Raw genomic sequence first — 14454 nt, 5'->3', positions numbered from 1 at the left:
TTTTGCATCTATATTCATCAGTGATATCGGTTTGTAATTTTCTTTTTTTGTAGTATCTTTGTCTGGTTTTGGTATCAGGGTAATGGTGGTCTCATAGAATGAGTTTGGGAGTGTTCCTTCCTCCGCAATTTTTTGGAAGAGTTTGAGAAGGATGGGTGTTAGCTCTTCCCTAAATGTTTGATAGAATTCACCTGTGAAGGCATCTGGTCCTGTACTTTTGTTTGTTGGAAGATTTTTAATCACAGTTTCAATTTCATTACTTGTGATTCGTCTCTTCATATTTCTATTTCTTCCTGGTTCAGTCTTGGAAGGTTATACCTTTCTAAGAATTTGTCCATTTCTTCCAGGTTGTCCATTTTATTGGCACAGAGTTGCTAGTAGTAGTCTCTTAGGATGCTTTGCATTTCTGTGGTGTTTTTTGTAACTTCTCCTTTTTCAATTCTAATTTTATTGATTTGAGTCCTCTCCCTCTTTTTCTTGATGAGTCCGGCTAATGGTTTATCAATTTTGTTTATCTTCTCAAAGAACCAGCTTTTAGTTTTATTGATCTTTGCTATCGTTTTCTTTGTTTCTATTTCATTTATTTTTTCTCTGATCTTTATGATTTCTTTCCTTCTACTAACTTTGGATTTTGTTTGTGCTTGTTTCTCTAGTTCCTTTAGGTGTAAGGTTAGATTGTTTATTTGAGATTTTTCTGTTTCTTGAGGTAGGCTTGTATTGCTATAAACGTCCCTCTTAGAACTGCTTTTACTGCATCCCATAGGTTTTGGATGGTTGTGTTTTTGTTGTAATTTGTCTCTAGGTATTTTTTGATTTCCTCTTTGATTTCTTCAGTGATCTCTTGGTTTAGTAACACTTTGATTAGCCTCCATGTGTTTGTGTTTTTTATGTTTTATTCCCTGTAATTAATTTCTAATCTCATAGTGTTGTGGTCAGAAAAGATGCTTGATATGATTTCAATTTCTTAAATTTACTGAGGCTTGATTTGTGACCCAAAATGTGATCTACCCTGGAGAATGTTCTGTGTGCACTTGAGAAGAAAGTGTAATCTGCTGTTTTGGGATGGAATGTCCTATAAATATCAATTAAACCTATCTGGTCTATTGTGTCATTTAAAGCTTGTGTTTCCTTATTAATTTTCTGTTTGGATGATCTGTCCATTGGTGTAAGTGAGGTGTTAAAGAACCCACTATTATTGTGTTACTGTCGATTTCCTCTTTTAGAACTGTTAACAGTTGCCTTATGTATTGAGGTCCTCCTATGTTGGGTGCATATATAATTGTTATATCTTCTTCTTGGATTGATCCCTTGATCACTATGTAGTGTCCTGCCTTGTCTCTTGTGACATTCTTTATTTTAAAGTCTATTTTATCTGATATGAGTATTGCTACTCCAGCTTTCTTTTGATTTCCATTTGCATGGAATATATTTTTCCATCCCCTCACTTTCAGTCTGTATGTGTCCCTAGGTCTGAAGTGGGTCTCTTGTAGACAGCATATATATGGGTCTTGTTTTCATATCCATTCAGCAAGCCTGTGTCTTTTGGTGGGAGCGTTTAATCCATTCATGTTTAAGGTAATTATCGATATGCATGTTCCTATTACCATTTTCTTAATTGTTATGGGTTTGTTTTTGTAGGTCCTTTTCTTCTCTGTACTTCCCACTTAGAAAAGTTCATTTAGCATTTGTTGTAGAGCTGGTTTGGTGGTGCTGAATTCTCCTAGCTTTTGCTTGTCTGTAAAGCTTTTGATTTCTCCGTCGAATCTGAATGATATCCTTGCTGGGTAGAGTAATCTTGGTTGTAGTTTCTTCCCTTTCATCACTTTAAATATATCATGCCCCTCCCTTCTGGCTTGTAGAGTTTCTGCTGAGAAATCAGCTGTTAACCTTATGGGAGTTCCCTTGTATATTATTTGTCATTTTTCCCTTGTTGCTTTCAATAATTTTTCTTTGTGTTTAATTTTTGTCAGTTTGATCACCATGTGTCTCAGCATGTTTCTCCTTATGTTTATCCTGCCTGGGACTCTCTGTGCTTCCTGGACTTGGGTGGCTATTTCCTTTCCCATGTTAGGGAAGTTTTTAACTATAATCTCTTCAAATGTTTTCTTGGGTCCTTTCTGTCTCTCTTCTCCTTCTGGGACCCCTATAATGCGAATATTGTTGCATTTAATGTTTCCCCAGAGGTCTCTTAGGCTGTCTTCATTTTTTTTCATTCTTTTTTCTTTATTCTGTTCCACAGAAGTGAATTCCACCATTCTATCTTCCAGGTCACTTATCTGTTCTTCTGCCTCAGTTTTTCTGCTATTGATTCATTCTAGTGTATTTTTCATTTCAGTTATTGTATTGTTCATCTCTGTGTGTTTGTTCTTTAATTCTTCTAGATGTCTCTTCTTTAATTCTTCTAGGTGTTTCTTCTTTAATTCTTCTAGGTCCTTTTTAAACATTTCTTGCATCTTCTCCATCTTTGCCTCCATTCTTTTTCTGAGGTCCTGGATCATCTTCACTATCATTACTCTGAATTCTTTTTCTGGAAGGTTGCTTATCTCCACTTCATTTAGTTGTTTTTCTGGGGTTTTATCTTGTTCCTTCATCTGGTACATAGCCCTCTGCCTTTCATCTTGTCTATCTTTTTGTGAATGTGGTTTTTGTTCCACAGGCTGCAGGATTGTAGTTCTTCTTGCTTCTGCTGTCTGCCCTCTGATGGATGAGTCTATCTAAGAGGCTTGTGCAAGTTTCCTGATGGGAGGGACTGGTGGTGGGTAGAGCTGGCTGTTGCTCTGGTGGGCAGAGCTCAGTAAAACTTTAATCCGCTTGTCTGCAGATGGATGGGGCTGGGTTCCCTCCCTGTTGGTTGTTTGCCCTGAGGTGACCCAACACTAGAGGCTACCTGGCTCTTTGGTGGTGCTAATGGTGGACTCTGGGAGGGCTCATGCCAAGGAGTACTTCTCAGAACTTTTGCTGCCAGTGGCCTTGTCCTCATGGTGAGCCACAGCCACCCCCTGCCTCTGCAGGAGACCCTCCAACACTAGCAGGTAGGTGTGGTTTGGTCTCCTATGGGGTCACTGCTCCTTCCCCTGAGTCCTGATGCACACACTACTTTGTGTGTGCCCCCCAAGAGTGGAGTCTCTGTTTCTCCCAGTCCTGTCAAAGTCCTGCAATCAAATCTCGCTAGCCTTCAAAGTCTGATTCTCTGGGAATTCCTTCTCCTGTTGCCGGACCCCCAGGTTGGGAAGCCTGATATGGGGCTCAGAACCTTCACTCCAGTGGGTGGACTTCTGCAGTATAAGTGTTCTCCAGTATGTGAGTCACCCACCCAGCAGTTATGGGATTTGATTTTATTGTGATTGCGCCCATCCTACCGTCTCATTGTGGGTGCTCCTTTGTCTTTGGACGTGGGGTATCTTTTCTGGTGAGTTCCAGTATCTTCCCATCAATGATTGTTTAGCAGTTAGTTGTGATTCCGGTGCTCTCACAAGAGGGAGTGAGTGCATGTCCTTCTACTCCGCCATCTTGAACCAGTCTCCAAGACTCTGATTTATTGATGCCTGGCTAAAATAAATGAAAAATATCAATGTAAAGGAGAAATCAACCTTTTTAAAAGAAGATATAATTGAATTCCACCAACTTTTTAGATTTTTAGTAATTAAAGCATTGTTTCATTCCGCAACTTGTCACCTCATTAACTGTTTTCTACATTTATGTCTTTTCACGTTCCATGAGCTTGCTTCAAATACAATCCTATCTTTTCTAACATTGTATACTTACCAGTCTAGTTTTAGAATCTCCTACACAAAAATGTCTCTCCAATTAATTATACTCCATTCTGATTACTCACTTCATTTAGCACTTACATTCCATAATATTTTACATATACTAATATTTTTTACTTGCTCTTAAAATTACGGAATCTTTTAGATTATCAAAGAATTGTTCTATTATTTTACATAATTTAAAACTCATATACTTAAAATGATTTAGTATTATAAACCAAAGGTGCCACATTTACCAGAAAAATAATTTTTCTTTCCCTTACAAATGTCAGAACAAATTCCATTATAACTGTTACAAAATTTTGATGATGTTCAGCTTTTTGAGAATTTAAGGGTAATCATTTTTAATGCAGAAGTCTTTTCCAACTTCAAAACAAAGAACCAATTCTGAAAATTGAGTTTAAACATAATAAAAGTCAGAGAACAAACAGTTCAGATGGTTAATTTTTTTCTTGGAACATTTCAAACTGCTTTGCATTAGTATTGATATGTTTGCATGCACTGGCAGGTAGAGGTAAAGTTAGAGCTTACCATAGTCTTTCCTGGGTGTAATAAACTTCTCAGGCTAATCTTAGTTTAACAAAGTTTCTCAACAAAGGCAGTACTGCCCCCCAAGCGGGTATTTTGGAAATTTGTGGGTATTATTTTGTTGTTACCATGATTGGGGTGGTATCACTTACAATTAATGGAATGGTGCTAAAATTGCTAGGTATCCTGCAATGAATGGTAGAGTCCAAAAAAAAAGTTCTTTATCACACACCAACTCACAGACCTGGAATATCCTACTGAACTTTAATGTAGATGAAAAATCTGCTCTTGATTGTGTCCACCTAGAACTTATCTCCACTTTGCATAGAAATATAAAGATTTTCTACAAAAATTTTAATTAACGGTAAATTTTCTAGGAATGGGAAATACCATTTAACTTGAAGGAAGATTGTATCCTATTTTGTTGGGAAGTTTACCAGCCATTGTTCAATATTTTAGAAAAATCACATCCCCAACCACGCTACTACTCTACTTATGAGTTGCAATAAAACACATCTGTGTCAGTCTGCCTTTTCAGCCATCACATTCTGATGATTCCATCCATCACTGTAAGCTTCTAACCCTCTAGTGTTGCCATGCCTGAACACCAACAGCACACGTATATTATATTACAAATAATCACCCTTATATATTTTTCTATATATTACCCCAGTATGATTGTTTTTAATTATGTGTGCACATAGGTTATATTGCCTATAAACTTCATTTCAGGAGAGTAAAGCAAGCACTACAAAATGTTTGTTATAGAAGAAGGACATTGGATCTGATAAGGTTGAAAATCACTACACAGGATGGGGGTGGCAGGGTCAAGCTTCCCTTGGAGCGTATAAGGTCAGTGTTTTGTCTGCTCGGGTATTCCTTTTCTAATAATGGGATAATCTGGGAAGTCTGGGTTTCATGTGGTGGCTAAAGTGAATAGGAAAATAAGACATGATATAGTTAATCCTATATGGTGGTATAGGTGGTATGGTGGTGGTATCGATGGCGGACATGGATATAAGTATAAATTAGAGACTTCTGGGGTTGGTCTTTTAGTGAGTTTGCAATGGTGAGCCTGGTAGTATTGAGAGAAGACAGGGTGTATTGACAGAAATACAACACGTTCTCTGGGTTTCCTATGCAGACCTCTTGAGGGCAGTAAGGAATAGACTGAAAGGGCCATAAAACTGATATCTGATGTCTCTTCTGTCATTTTGTTGATGCGTTACATTTTCTATGATTTCTTATTACTGTCTGTTTATTGCTGTCTGTGTATTATCCATCTAGCTGGCTGAATAATTATGCTATTATCTTTACCAGCAATAGTCTCAATGCAAAATCTTTTTCGAGTTACTTTATCCACATTTTAAGATCTGCATTTTGGTGTTACATGACTGGAAAAAGCCTTTAGAAACCTTTTAAAAGACCATGAGGTAGTGTACTTTCACAGCTCTCATATCAAAGATTATCTGTTTCTTTTACTTATGAAAGACAACTTGGGCACAAATAAATTAAGATATAAACCTTGAAGATCTATATAGATGCATCTCCATTGACTTAAGAAATGTATTTTGGGAAAAGAAAAGAGTATGGGTGTTGTCTCAGTTAGTGATTGATTCTAAATTTCTTTTACCTTAAACATTTTTTAATTCTTTTTTTAAAATTAATTAATTTTATTTATTTTTAAATTTTTGGCTGCATTGGGTCTTCACTGCTGCACACAGGCTTTCTCTAGTTGCAGCAAGCGGGGGCTACTCTTCGTTGCAGTGCACGGGCTTATCACTGCAGTGGCTTCTCTTGTTGCAGAGCATGGGCTCTAGGCATGTGGGCTTCAATAATTGCAGCTCTTGGGCTCAGTAGTTGTGGCACGCAGGCTCTAGAGCGTAGGCTCAGTAGTTGTGGTGCACAGGCTCAGTTGCTCCATGGCATGTGGGATCGTCCTGCACCAGGGATCAAACCTGTGTCCCCTGCATTGGCAGGTGGATTCTTAGCCACTGCACCATCAGGGAAGTCCCTACCTTAAACAGTTTTGATCAGATGTGCCAGGATGCTTTTTGGTGAAATTGTCTAGAATGTGTTTGGCCTTTTTGATATTCAACTTTTTTAACTTCAGAAAAATGTGTTCGAGCTATATTTTCCTATTCCTTTCCTATTGCTCAAAATGTCTTCTTTACACATACCAATAATGCTTAAGTTGCACTTTCATTTTCTGTTTTTCTCATCTATTATGTTTTCTCTCATTAATTTTATTTTTTCCCTCTGCATTCTAGGAGAGCCCTTTAGATCTTATTCTTTTACTGTACTTTGTCAATTCTAACCTATAGGCCTCTGATATAGGCTTTAAAATTCTGCTATTATGGGTTTATTTATCTTGTCATTCTTCTTTATAACTCATTTTCTTATCCATTTAGCTTTCCCTTCCCTTTGTTTAATAAAAAGTTCCTTGGTTCTTAACTGATGAGAATCAACACATTTTCTAAATGTTATTTTGAATTTTGGAATAATTATTTCCTGGGAATTGCTGTTTCTCTAATGTTTGATTTTGTTTTCACTTCCTTGTTTGGGGGCATTTTCCTTTGCCCTTTTTATTTCTCTATTATGTCTTTTAATTTTCCTCACCTCCACTGGATTCAATGTAGTGCTGTTTGGATTCCTGTCTTAGGTAAACAAATACATAGATGTAAGCAGTTTCAATTTCCAGTGTCTACAAAGCTCTCATTTACTACTTGAGACCATTTGCTATACAGGTGTCCCAGTGCCATGATACCATGACAGCACAATACATGAAAATCTCACCCTCAGTATGTACCACTTACAGAGCAGCCTCTTGGGCGGCAGTGTGCCACTTCAATTACCACATGCTTCCGGCCCAGCTGTTTTCTGGAAAGAGAAAGAGTGATGTACGAATGATGACCAGCCCTCTAACTGCCCGCAGAAACCTCCATCGGGCAATAGAAGAAAGGCTGCCAAGTTTCCTGTTTAGAACAGTCCCTTTTCTTATTTAAGAGCCAAACAGTGGCAAAGGGATGTTGAAGAGTGCATTTACATGGCCAGGTTTTCTCTGTTCTGGATACAAAGTATGGATGGAAGAGTGCGTGGATTTTCATTCCTATTCAATCAAGTTGTAACTAGTTAAAAAAAAAAATCCTACCAAGTTCTGACAATAACTTCAATGTCATTCTTAATTTTCAGTGTAGTGAATTTGCATTTTCTGTGTTTTTGTGGGAAATATGTGCTTTTGGAGGCAAAGAGAAGAGGATATTGTAGTATAACATGCCAGAGATCATGAGGGCCTGGGTGTGGGCCATAGCTGCACACATTTCATCACTGAAGATAGGAGGTAAAATTTGGATTTTCGGGCTTCCCTGGTGGCGCAGTGATTGAGAGTCCGCCTGCCGATGCAGGGGACACGGGTTCGTGCCCCGGTCTGGGAAGATCCCACATGCCGCGGAGGGGCTGGGCCCGTGAGCCATGGCCGCTGAGCCTGCGCGTCCGGAGGCTGTGCTCCGCAATGGGAGAGGCCACAACAGTGAGAGGCCCGCGTACCACAAAAAAAAAAAAAAAAAAAAAATTTGGATTTTCACATGCAAACTTCAAGGCCTATGAGACAGCAGGAACAGATATTTATTAGGCAGTTTGATCTTTAGGACTGCACCAGAACCAGAAGAGATGCTGACATTGGAGTTATAGAGTTAGAAGTCTTATTATATATATGACAGTTGAAACTATGGCACTAAGGACAGAAGCCTGGGATATACAAATCCTTAACTCATCAAGAAGCATTTGGGAAAAGAAGCAAGAATAAGTAGAAAAGGGAACTTTGAAAAGAACGTATTTTCAACAAAGTCAAAAGCTGAAGAGAGGTTAAACTGGATGAGCCCAAGAGGTTTGACCTTTTAAATTTTCAGTAATGTTTTAGAGATGAGTGTAAGAAGAGTCATCGACGTGGAATCCTGTAATGCAGTGAATTGATGAGAGGATGAAAAGTGAGGTTATGACTGTTAAATGGACTTGCAGGAAATCTGTCTTTGAAGGAGGGGGCTAATGAGATAGAAGTGTACAGAGAAGGGATGGTCGAGAGGCTTTTATAGAAACAGAAAAAACAGCACAGAAAGGCTCAATTTACACTTGAAAAGTTGAACAGCGGAAGGACTAAATGTATTGTTCTTGAAGTCCATTGTTCCTGGCAGAGGAAAGGAAGCCTTAGGAAGAATTGTTTTGTTGTATGGAGTCTGCAATGTTTCTGCTACTTAGCAATTTACGTTAAGAAATGCATAGCAGTAGAATGATATACTTGGCAACGGAAGCTAGACTGTCTACATGTGAATCCTGGCTCTGCCTCATATCAGCTGTGTGACCTTGGGGAAGTTACTTAACCTATCTTAACCTCTCCATGCTGCAATTCCTCATCTGTAGAATGAGGAAAATAATCATATCTAACTCATAGGTTTGTTAGGTAGATTAAACAAATTAATACTAGAACTGTGGAACAAAGTAAAAGTTACACACATGTGCATATTAAATACACAAATATCAATCACAACTATTACTTGACCTATAGGGTTGGCTTAATGTTAGTTGGCTTTAATTAATGGAGTTTAAGATCTTCTCACAGATGATTATTTACTTGGATGATCTATAACCCAAGGGTATAGCCATTGGGGGTACTTGGACCAGAAAGAGAGCTATTACCAGAGACAAATTTTTTATCTGGAAGATTTACCTGTATGAGAGAACGAACATCTGCTCTTCTTATCTTCCTATAAGTTGCCCTCCTCCCCTTTGAAGCTCCAGACCCCTATCCCATTCCTCAGCTCAGGATGGCATAGAAGTCGCAATTGCCCTACTTGCTCTTGAGTTTCATATCCTTGCGGATCCTGCACGTAGAAAATTAAATTTGTTTTTCTCCCGCTAATCTGTTTTACATTATTTAATTATTAGACCAGCCAAAGAACCTAGAAGGGAAGAAGGAAAAACTTTCTACCTTTAGAGGGTGTCATTGCTTTGAGGCCCTATCAGTGGACAAAATTAGGAAAAACAAAGGCACACACATCTATTTTTTTCTGTATTTACTTGCATATATTGAAAATCATATATTTCCCCAACACCTTCAATACCAGTACACTACAACACACCTATTCTACTTTCCATCTTTCCATATTTATAACTTCTTCTCTGGCAGTGAGAAACCGAGCTCCCACTGTTCTGAATATATTTACCCATGTAATCGATATTCCCTAGGTAACCAATCTCTCGACCCCACGAGGCCACTGTCCCAAATGACTACTTTTCCCACTTGGGCTTCAACCTCTGGCTGCCTTCCTTTGCTCAGGGTCTAAACTCTGACAGGAGGACCACCCACTGCTCTGCCTGGAAACCATTGCCTCATCCTCTGGCTTTTAAACTAAATTATTCAGAAAGGAAAAAGGAAGAAGGGGGGGAAATGAAAGAAAGAGAGCAGACAAGCAAGCAGGAAGCACAGTCAATATATTTTCAATATGGCCTCAAGTTCAAAAATTTAAATGTCAAGGTTGTATTTAAGAAATTATGTTACTAAGACTAAAACAAAATCACTCTTACTAGATTAAACAGTCAAAATGCTGGCGCACACAAAATCTCAAAAGGGCATTACTTAATAATATGCATTTGGTCTTAGATACAGAATCTACTACTATGTAATTCATAATGATAAATATTTGCAGTGACACTTTACACTTGTTATGTTTGGCATTTTTCTAAAGTGAGAGAATCAAATATCTGGATAATCAACCACCGTGAAGTCAGTTAAAACACGTAGTTATATTAAGTGAACAAGAATATTTGCAAGAAAAACTATTTCTAACATTCTCTTAGTTTCCTATTTTTAAATCATCCTGGGACCGTGCCAGAAATTTCTTTGATTGACCTTACCTAGCTCTGAACTCACTGTAAATAAATTATTGAGCTATTCCATCTTTGTAAAGTACCAAAGAGCTCTTGGGTGAGATGCATTTTTAAAATTTCAAAAAAAAAAAGATCAATTTCTTTTCACGACAGATTACTAATAGCTTCCACGCATCCTTTTAGGTGCATACATCTCTAGGATCACAGGAAGTGAGAGGAAAATTGACAGAATGGTGCCAGGTCAATGGATATTTTTATGCCCAACTTGAATTAGCAGTTTCAAAAACTGCATTTCCTTCTATACTATGCATGCTACACATATATAGTAGCAACACACAGCTTCCCAGGAGACAACTCCACAGATTTTTAGGAAATCAACCTAGAAAGTGCATCCTAAAGTTAACAAGACTGATCTCAACTGATCTTCTTTTTTATTTATTTACTTAAGCTTTTTATTCCTTAGTATTCTAAAGCCAAGAATTCTTTGCTTATGGCATTATTATTGGCCAACCTTATAGTAGCAAGTTTCTGAGCTCAGGAACTTAATACTGTTGAAATAAATGCATTATTAACCTATAGGTACCAATCAAGTGCCTCATCAGACTTAAATACAATTTTAGCCTATTGTATCTTAAAACGTTTTAAAACAATATTTGAAGAAGACTGTCAATATTTTTTTCCTTATGTGATCACAGCACTAACCTTACCTTAAAATATGTGAAAACTTAAATGCATGTATTCTAAACTCTGACCACCAGACTTGCTTATCTGCTTCCAGCTCTTCCACAACTTCACTCAGGAAACTTTGATTTTTGACTACACAGACCTCAAATCTCTTGATCCTTCCCCTAGTCAATATAATTCTGGCCTTACATCCTTCCCTACCATCTAGACTCCATGACTGATGTGTCAAATAAGACTCCGTTTCCTTTACCCTCTTAGCCTACCTACCCCCAACATGAGGGAAAAAAATCCCCATTCCCTTTCCCTAGTTGGCTTAAGTGCTACAGAAGTCTTCAGATTGGTACAAATACCAGTGCATGTTTTCCAACTTTGTTTGGTCTTTCAACATGTCTTTATTTCTTTTACATTGTTTCTATTATACCATCTCCTGTTCTCCTAAAATATTCCAAATCATTGAGGCTGCCCTTATCAACACTAGGAAATTATTTCACCTAGCAAACAGGAACCAGTAGAAAATGCCCTCAGCTTCAAATGGACGTTGATCATACATATCCTGTGTTCTTTTTTTGCTTTCACTCTCAGGAGATCAGTGGAGGGCCCTCCATTCACAACTCCTTCCCTGACTGGTTCTTGTTCCCTCCTGTACTGTGCTCTGGTTTCCACCCACAACATTACTACCTGTTGGCTTTTCCCCTCAGACTATAGAAATATTTAAATATCTTTTCTCATAAAAACAGACAAGCAAACAAAACTAACATAAACTTCTGTGATTAAATCACCCTGCCTAAACATTGCCTTCTTGTTTCTTTTCTTTTTTTTTCTCCTTCTGAGCTTCTTCAAAGAAAACTCTATGCCTTCTTTTCATTCCATTTCCATCTGATGGCCTCCCTTCATTTACTCCACCAAAGCTACCTGGCAAAAATGTCATCAGTGTCCTGCTAATTTCCTAATCCAGTGGAAAAGTCTCAGCTTTCATCTTTCTAGACTTCTTTGAGGATGGCAAGGCTTTGTGCTACTGTCTCCCATGTTTTTAACACTTTTTGTCATCTAGCATTACACTGTTCTCTCCTGTAGCTTCTCTTCCTACCCTTCTGACTATTAATTTTCAAATTCCTTAACTAGGGTCTCTAGTTAAGGAATTTGAAAATTAACACCCCTTCTATGCTGCTGTGTCCATTTACCTTAAATAAGGGGCTTTAATTTGTGTTCAGCAGATTACTAGAGGTTAAATGCACAAGAGATGCATCAGGGTGGTATTTGCATATGGTGTTTACATGTAAGATTACTTTTAAAGAACACATTAAGCTTTTCATTATATATTATGCATTTTTCTGAATGTGTTACTATGCAATCTAAAACAGCAGAAAGAGCATAACATACAAAATCCAGCATAGTAATCACCTCAGATGGCAAGACAGAGTAATATCATAGAAGAAAAATATTGATAGATGCAAATTTAGCAAAGAAGCAACATTTTAGAAAAATATGTAATTACTTAGGAAGAGTTAAAAATACATTTTAGGTAAAAAAGAAGATCAAAAAGCAGTGTGCACAGGTGAATTCCATTTTCATAACTGTATACATAATTATTCATTAAAATGTTAAAAGTTATTTTCTCTAATGTAAAGGAATACTGGCATCATATTTTCTAATTTTTGTTCACATGTTTTAAAAATATTTTTGTAAGAAATATTACTTGATAATAAGGACAAAATTTTTTTTTCTTAAATCCCACAAAATGTATCATGATCAGAAAGGTCATTAATGTTGATGTAAAAGTAGATATGTTGAAAAGCATATGAGTTACTTTTTTAAGATTACCTCCCCAAATTCTCTTAAATGAGCCATGAAGATATTATATAAAATAGTACACCCTACTGAGAAATTCTCCAGGTTAAAAACAAAATCAACAAACTATTATTCATCAATGTGGCAAAGAAAAAGTGTTCTGATTTTTACTTCAGAAATAAAATGGGATAAAGAAAGCAGTTATAAAGTTATCTAAACAGAATACTTCCACCTTGCCATTCATGCTCCTTCTAAAGCAAAAATGAATCAGTTATTTCTTTCTTTGCTCTAAAATTCGTATCAAACAAAGGGAGGGCTACTGGATAGTAAGATTAGGAAAGTTCAATCAAATCTCTGTATGTTCTCTAGGAAAACTGCTTCATTACCTTCTTTATTTTCCTCCTTTCTATGTCAAACATAATCAGACAAACCAATGGCAATTTCTCATTTTTCATTTGTAGCCATGTAGTATAAAAAGAGTGATATATTTGGAGTTGTTCTGCAACAGTGAAGTCTTGGGCAAATAAAATATTTTACTGAGCCTGTTTCCTCATCTATAATATGACTATAATGATTGCTACCTCATAGGATTGCTTAAAGGCTAAAATAAAATATAGTGGGAGAAAAAGAAAGCCATTTTTAAATGATTAAAAATGCTGGAATTTTTTTTGCCCTAATTATTCAAGTCCTGACAGTCCTGAATTCAATAAAGTAATTACTTCTGAATCAAAAAATGAATTATATGTTATTGAGAGCTCTGAACAGAATCATCTGTAGCCCACATCCCACCAGCTTTTTCTCCGGCCTTTAGGGGAAACGGGAAAGTTGATGGCAACCAGAGAAAGTTAGCAAACAGAAAAATAAACTTAGATGAAACATAGAGGCAGACTTTGAACTCTTTGCATCTGCTCTGATCTGGTGGAATCAGGAAGAGCTTTGTATAAAAACTGTAGCTGGGCTTCCCTGGTGGCGCAGTGGTTGAGAGTCCGTCTGCCGATGCAGGGGACACGGGTTCGTGCCCCAGTCCGGCTGGGCCCGTGAGCCATGGCCGCTGAGCCTGCACGTCCGGAGCCTGTGCTCCGCAACGGGAGAGGCCACAACAGTGAGAGGCCCGCGTACCGCAAAAAAACAAAAAACAAACAAATAAAAAACTGTAGTTGTGTTAATCCTCACTGTTTACAGGTAAAGAAACTATGGCCTAAGGAGACAAAGTGACCAGGCTAAAGTTACATTCTTGGCAAGTGATTGATTTTCTGTCCCCTAAACTCAGAACCTGAGAGGTCAAAGACCAACCCTCATTAGCAGAATAGAAAAAGAAAACTAGGTGGAAATGTCAGATGGCACAGCTACGTAACTACTGAGTCAGAATTTCTTATCTATATGCAGGAATAGTCATCATATCTTAAGGAGTTATTGACAATTAAGTAAAAGGACTTGGGGCCTGGTTTACAGAAGTTGCTCGATGAATATTCCCTACTTTAATTACACAGGCAATTGGCGCTAGGGCTACAAATATAATGTCTAATTCATCCTGGCAAAAACAAGCTTTATCTAGATGGACTCAAGAAGGAATAATAATATCCTGATTTTTGCTCACTGAGCATCAAAATCTTCAAATAACAATCAGAAAAGATCTATTCAAATGTGGCATCCTTATAACCCTTCTGGGTTCTTTATCTCAGAATCTGATGAAAAGGAATAAATGATTTATGGAAATAAGTGAATTTACAATCCGGAATTTTTTAAAAAATCTGTTAACAGACCCAAACAAAAACAAGATATGCTGTTCTGAGCATTTTGG

General features: G+C 37.4%; 1 long non-coding RNA gene across 1 annotated transcript in view; it reads right to left on the bottom strand.

The window, feature by feature from the left end:
• Positions 1-1533: 1533 nt before the first annotated feature.
• Positions 1534-14454, bottom strand: part of LOC307191926 — a 131566-nt gene continuing 118645 nt past the window's right edge. The window contains exon 5 of the long non-coding RNA XR_013829901.1: positions 1534-3549. This is a non-coding gene — a long non-coding RNA (uncharacterized lncRNA). The remainder of the gene's footprint in view (positions 3550-14454) is intronic.

The sequence above is a fragment of the Stenella coeruleoalba genome, assembly GCF_951394435.1.
Source record: "Stenella coeruleoalba genome assembly, chromosome: 9".
NCBI lineage: Eukaryota > Metazoa > Chordata > Mammalia > Artiodactyla > Delphinidae > Stenella > Stenella coeruleoalba.
The sequence above is the reverse complement of the archived record's forward strand: the minus strand, read 5'-3'. Positions and strand labels throughout refer to the sequence as shown.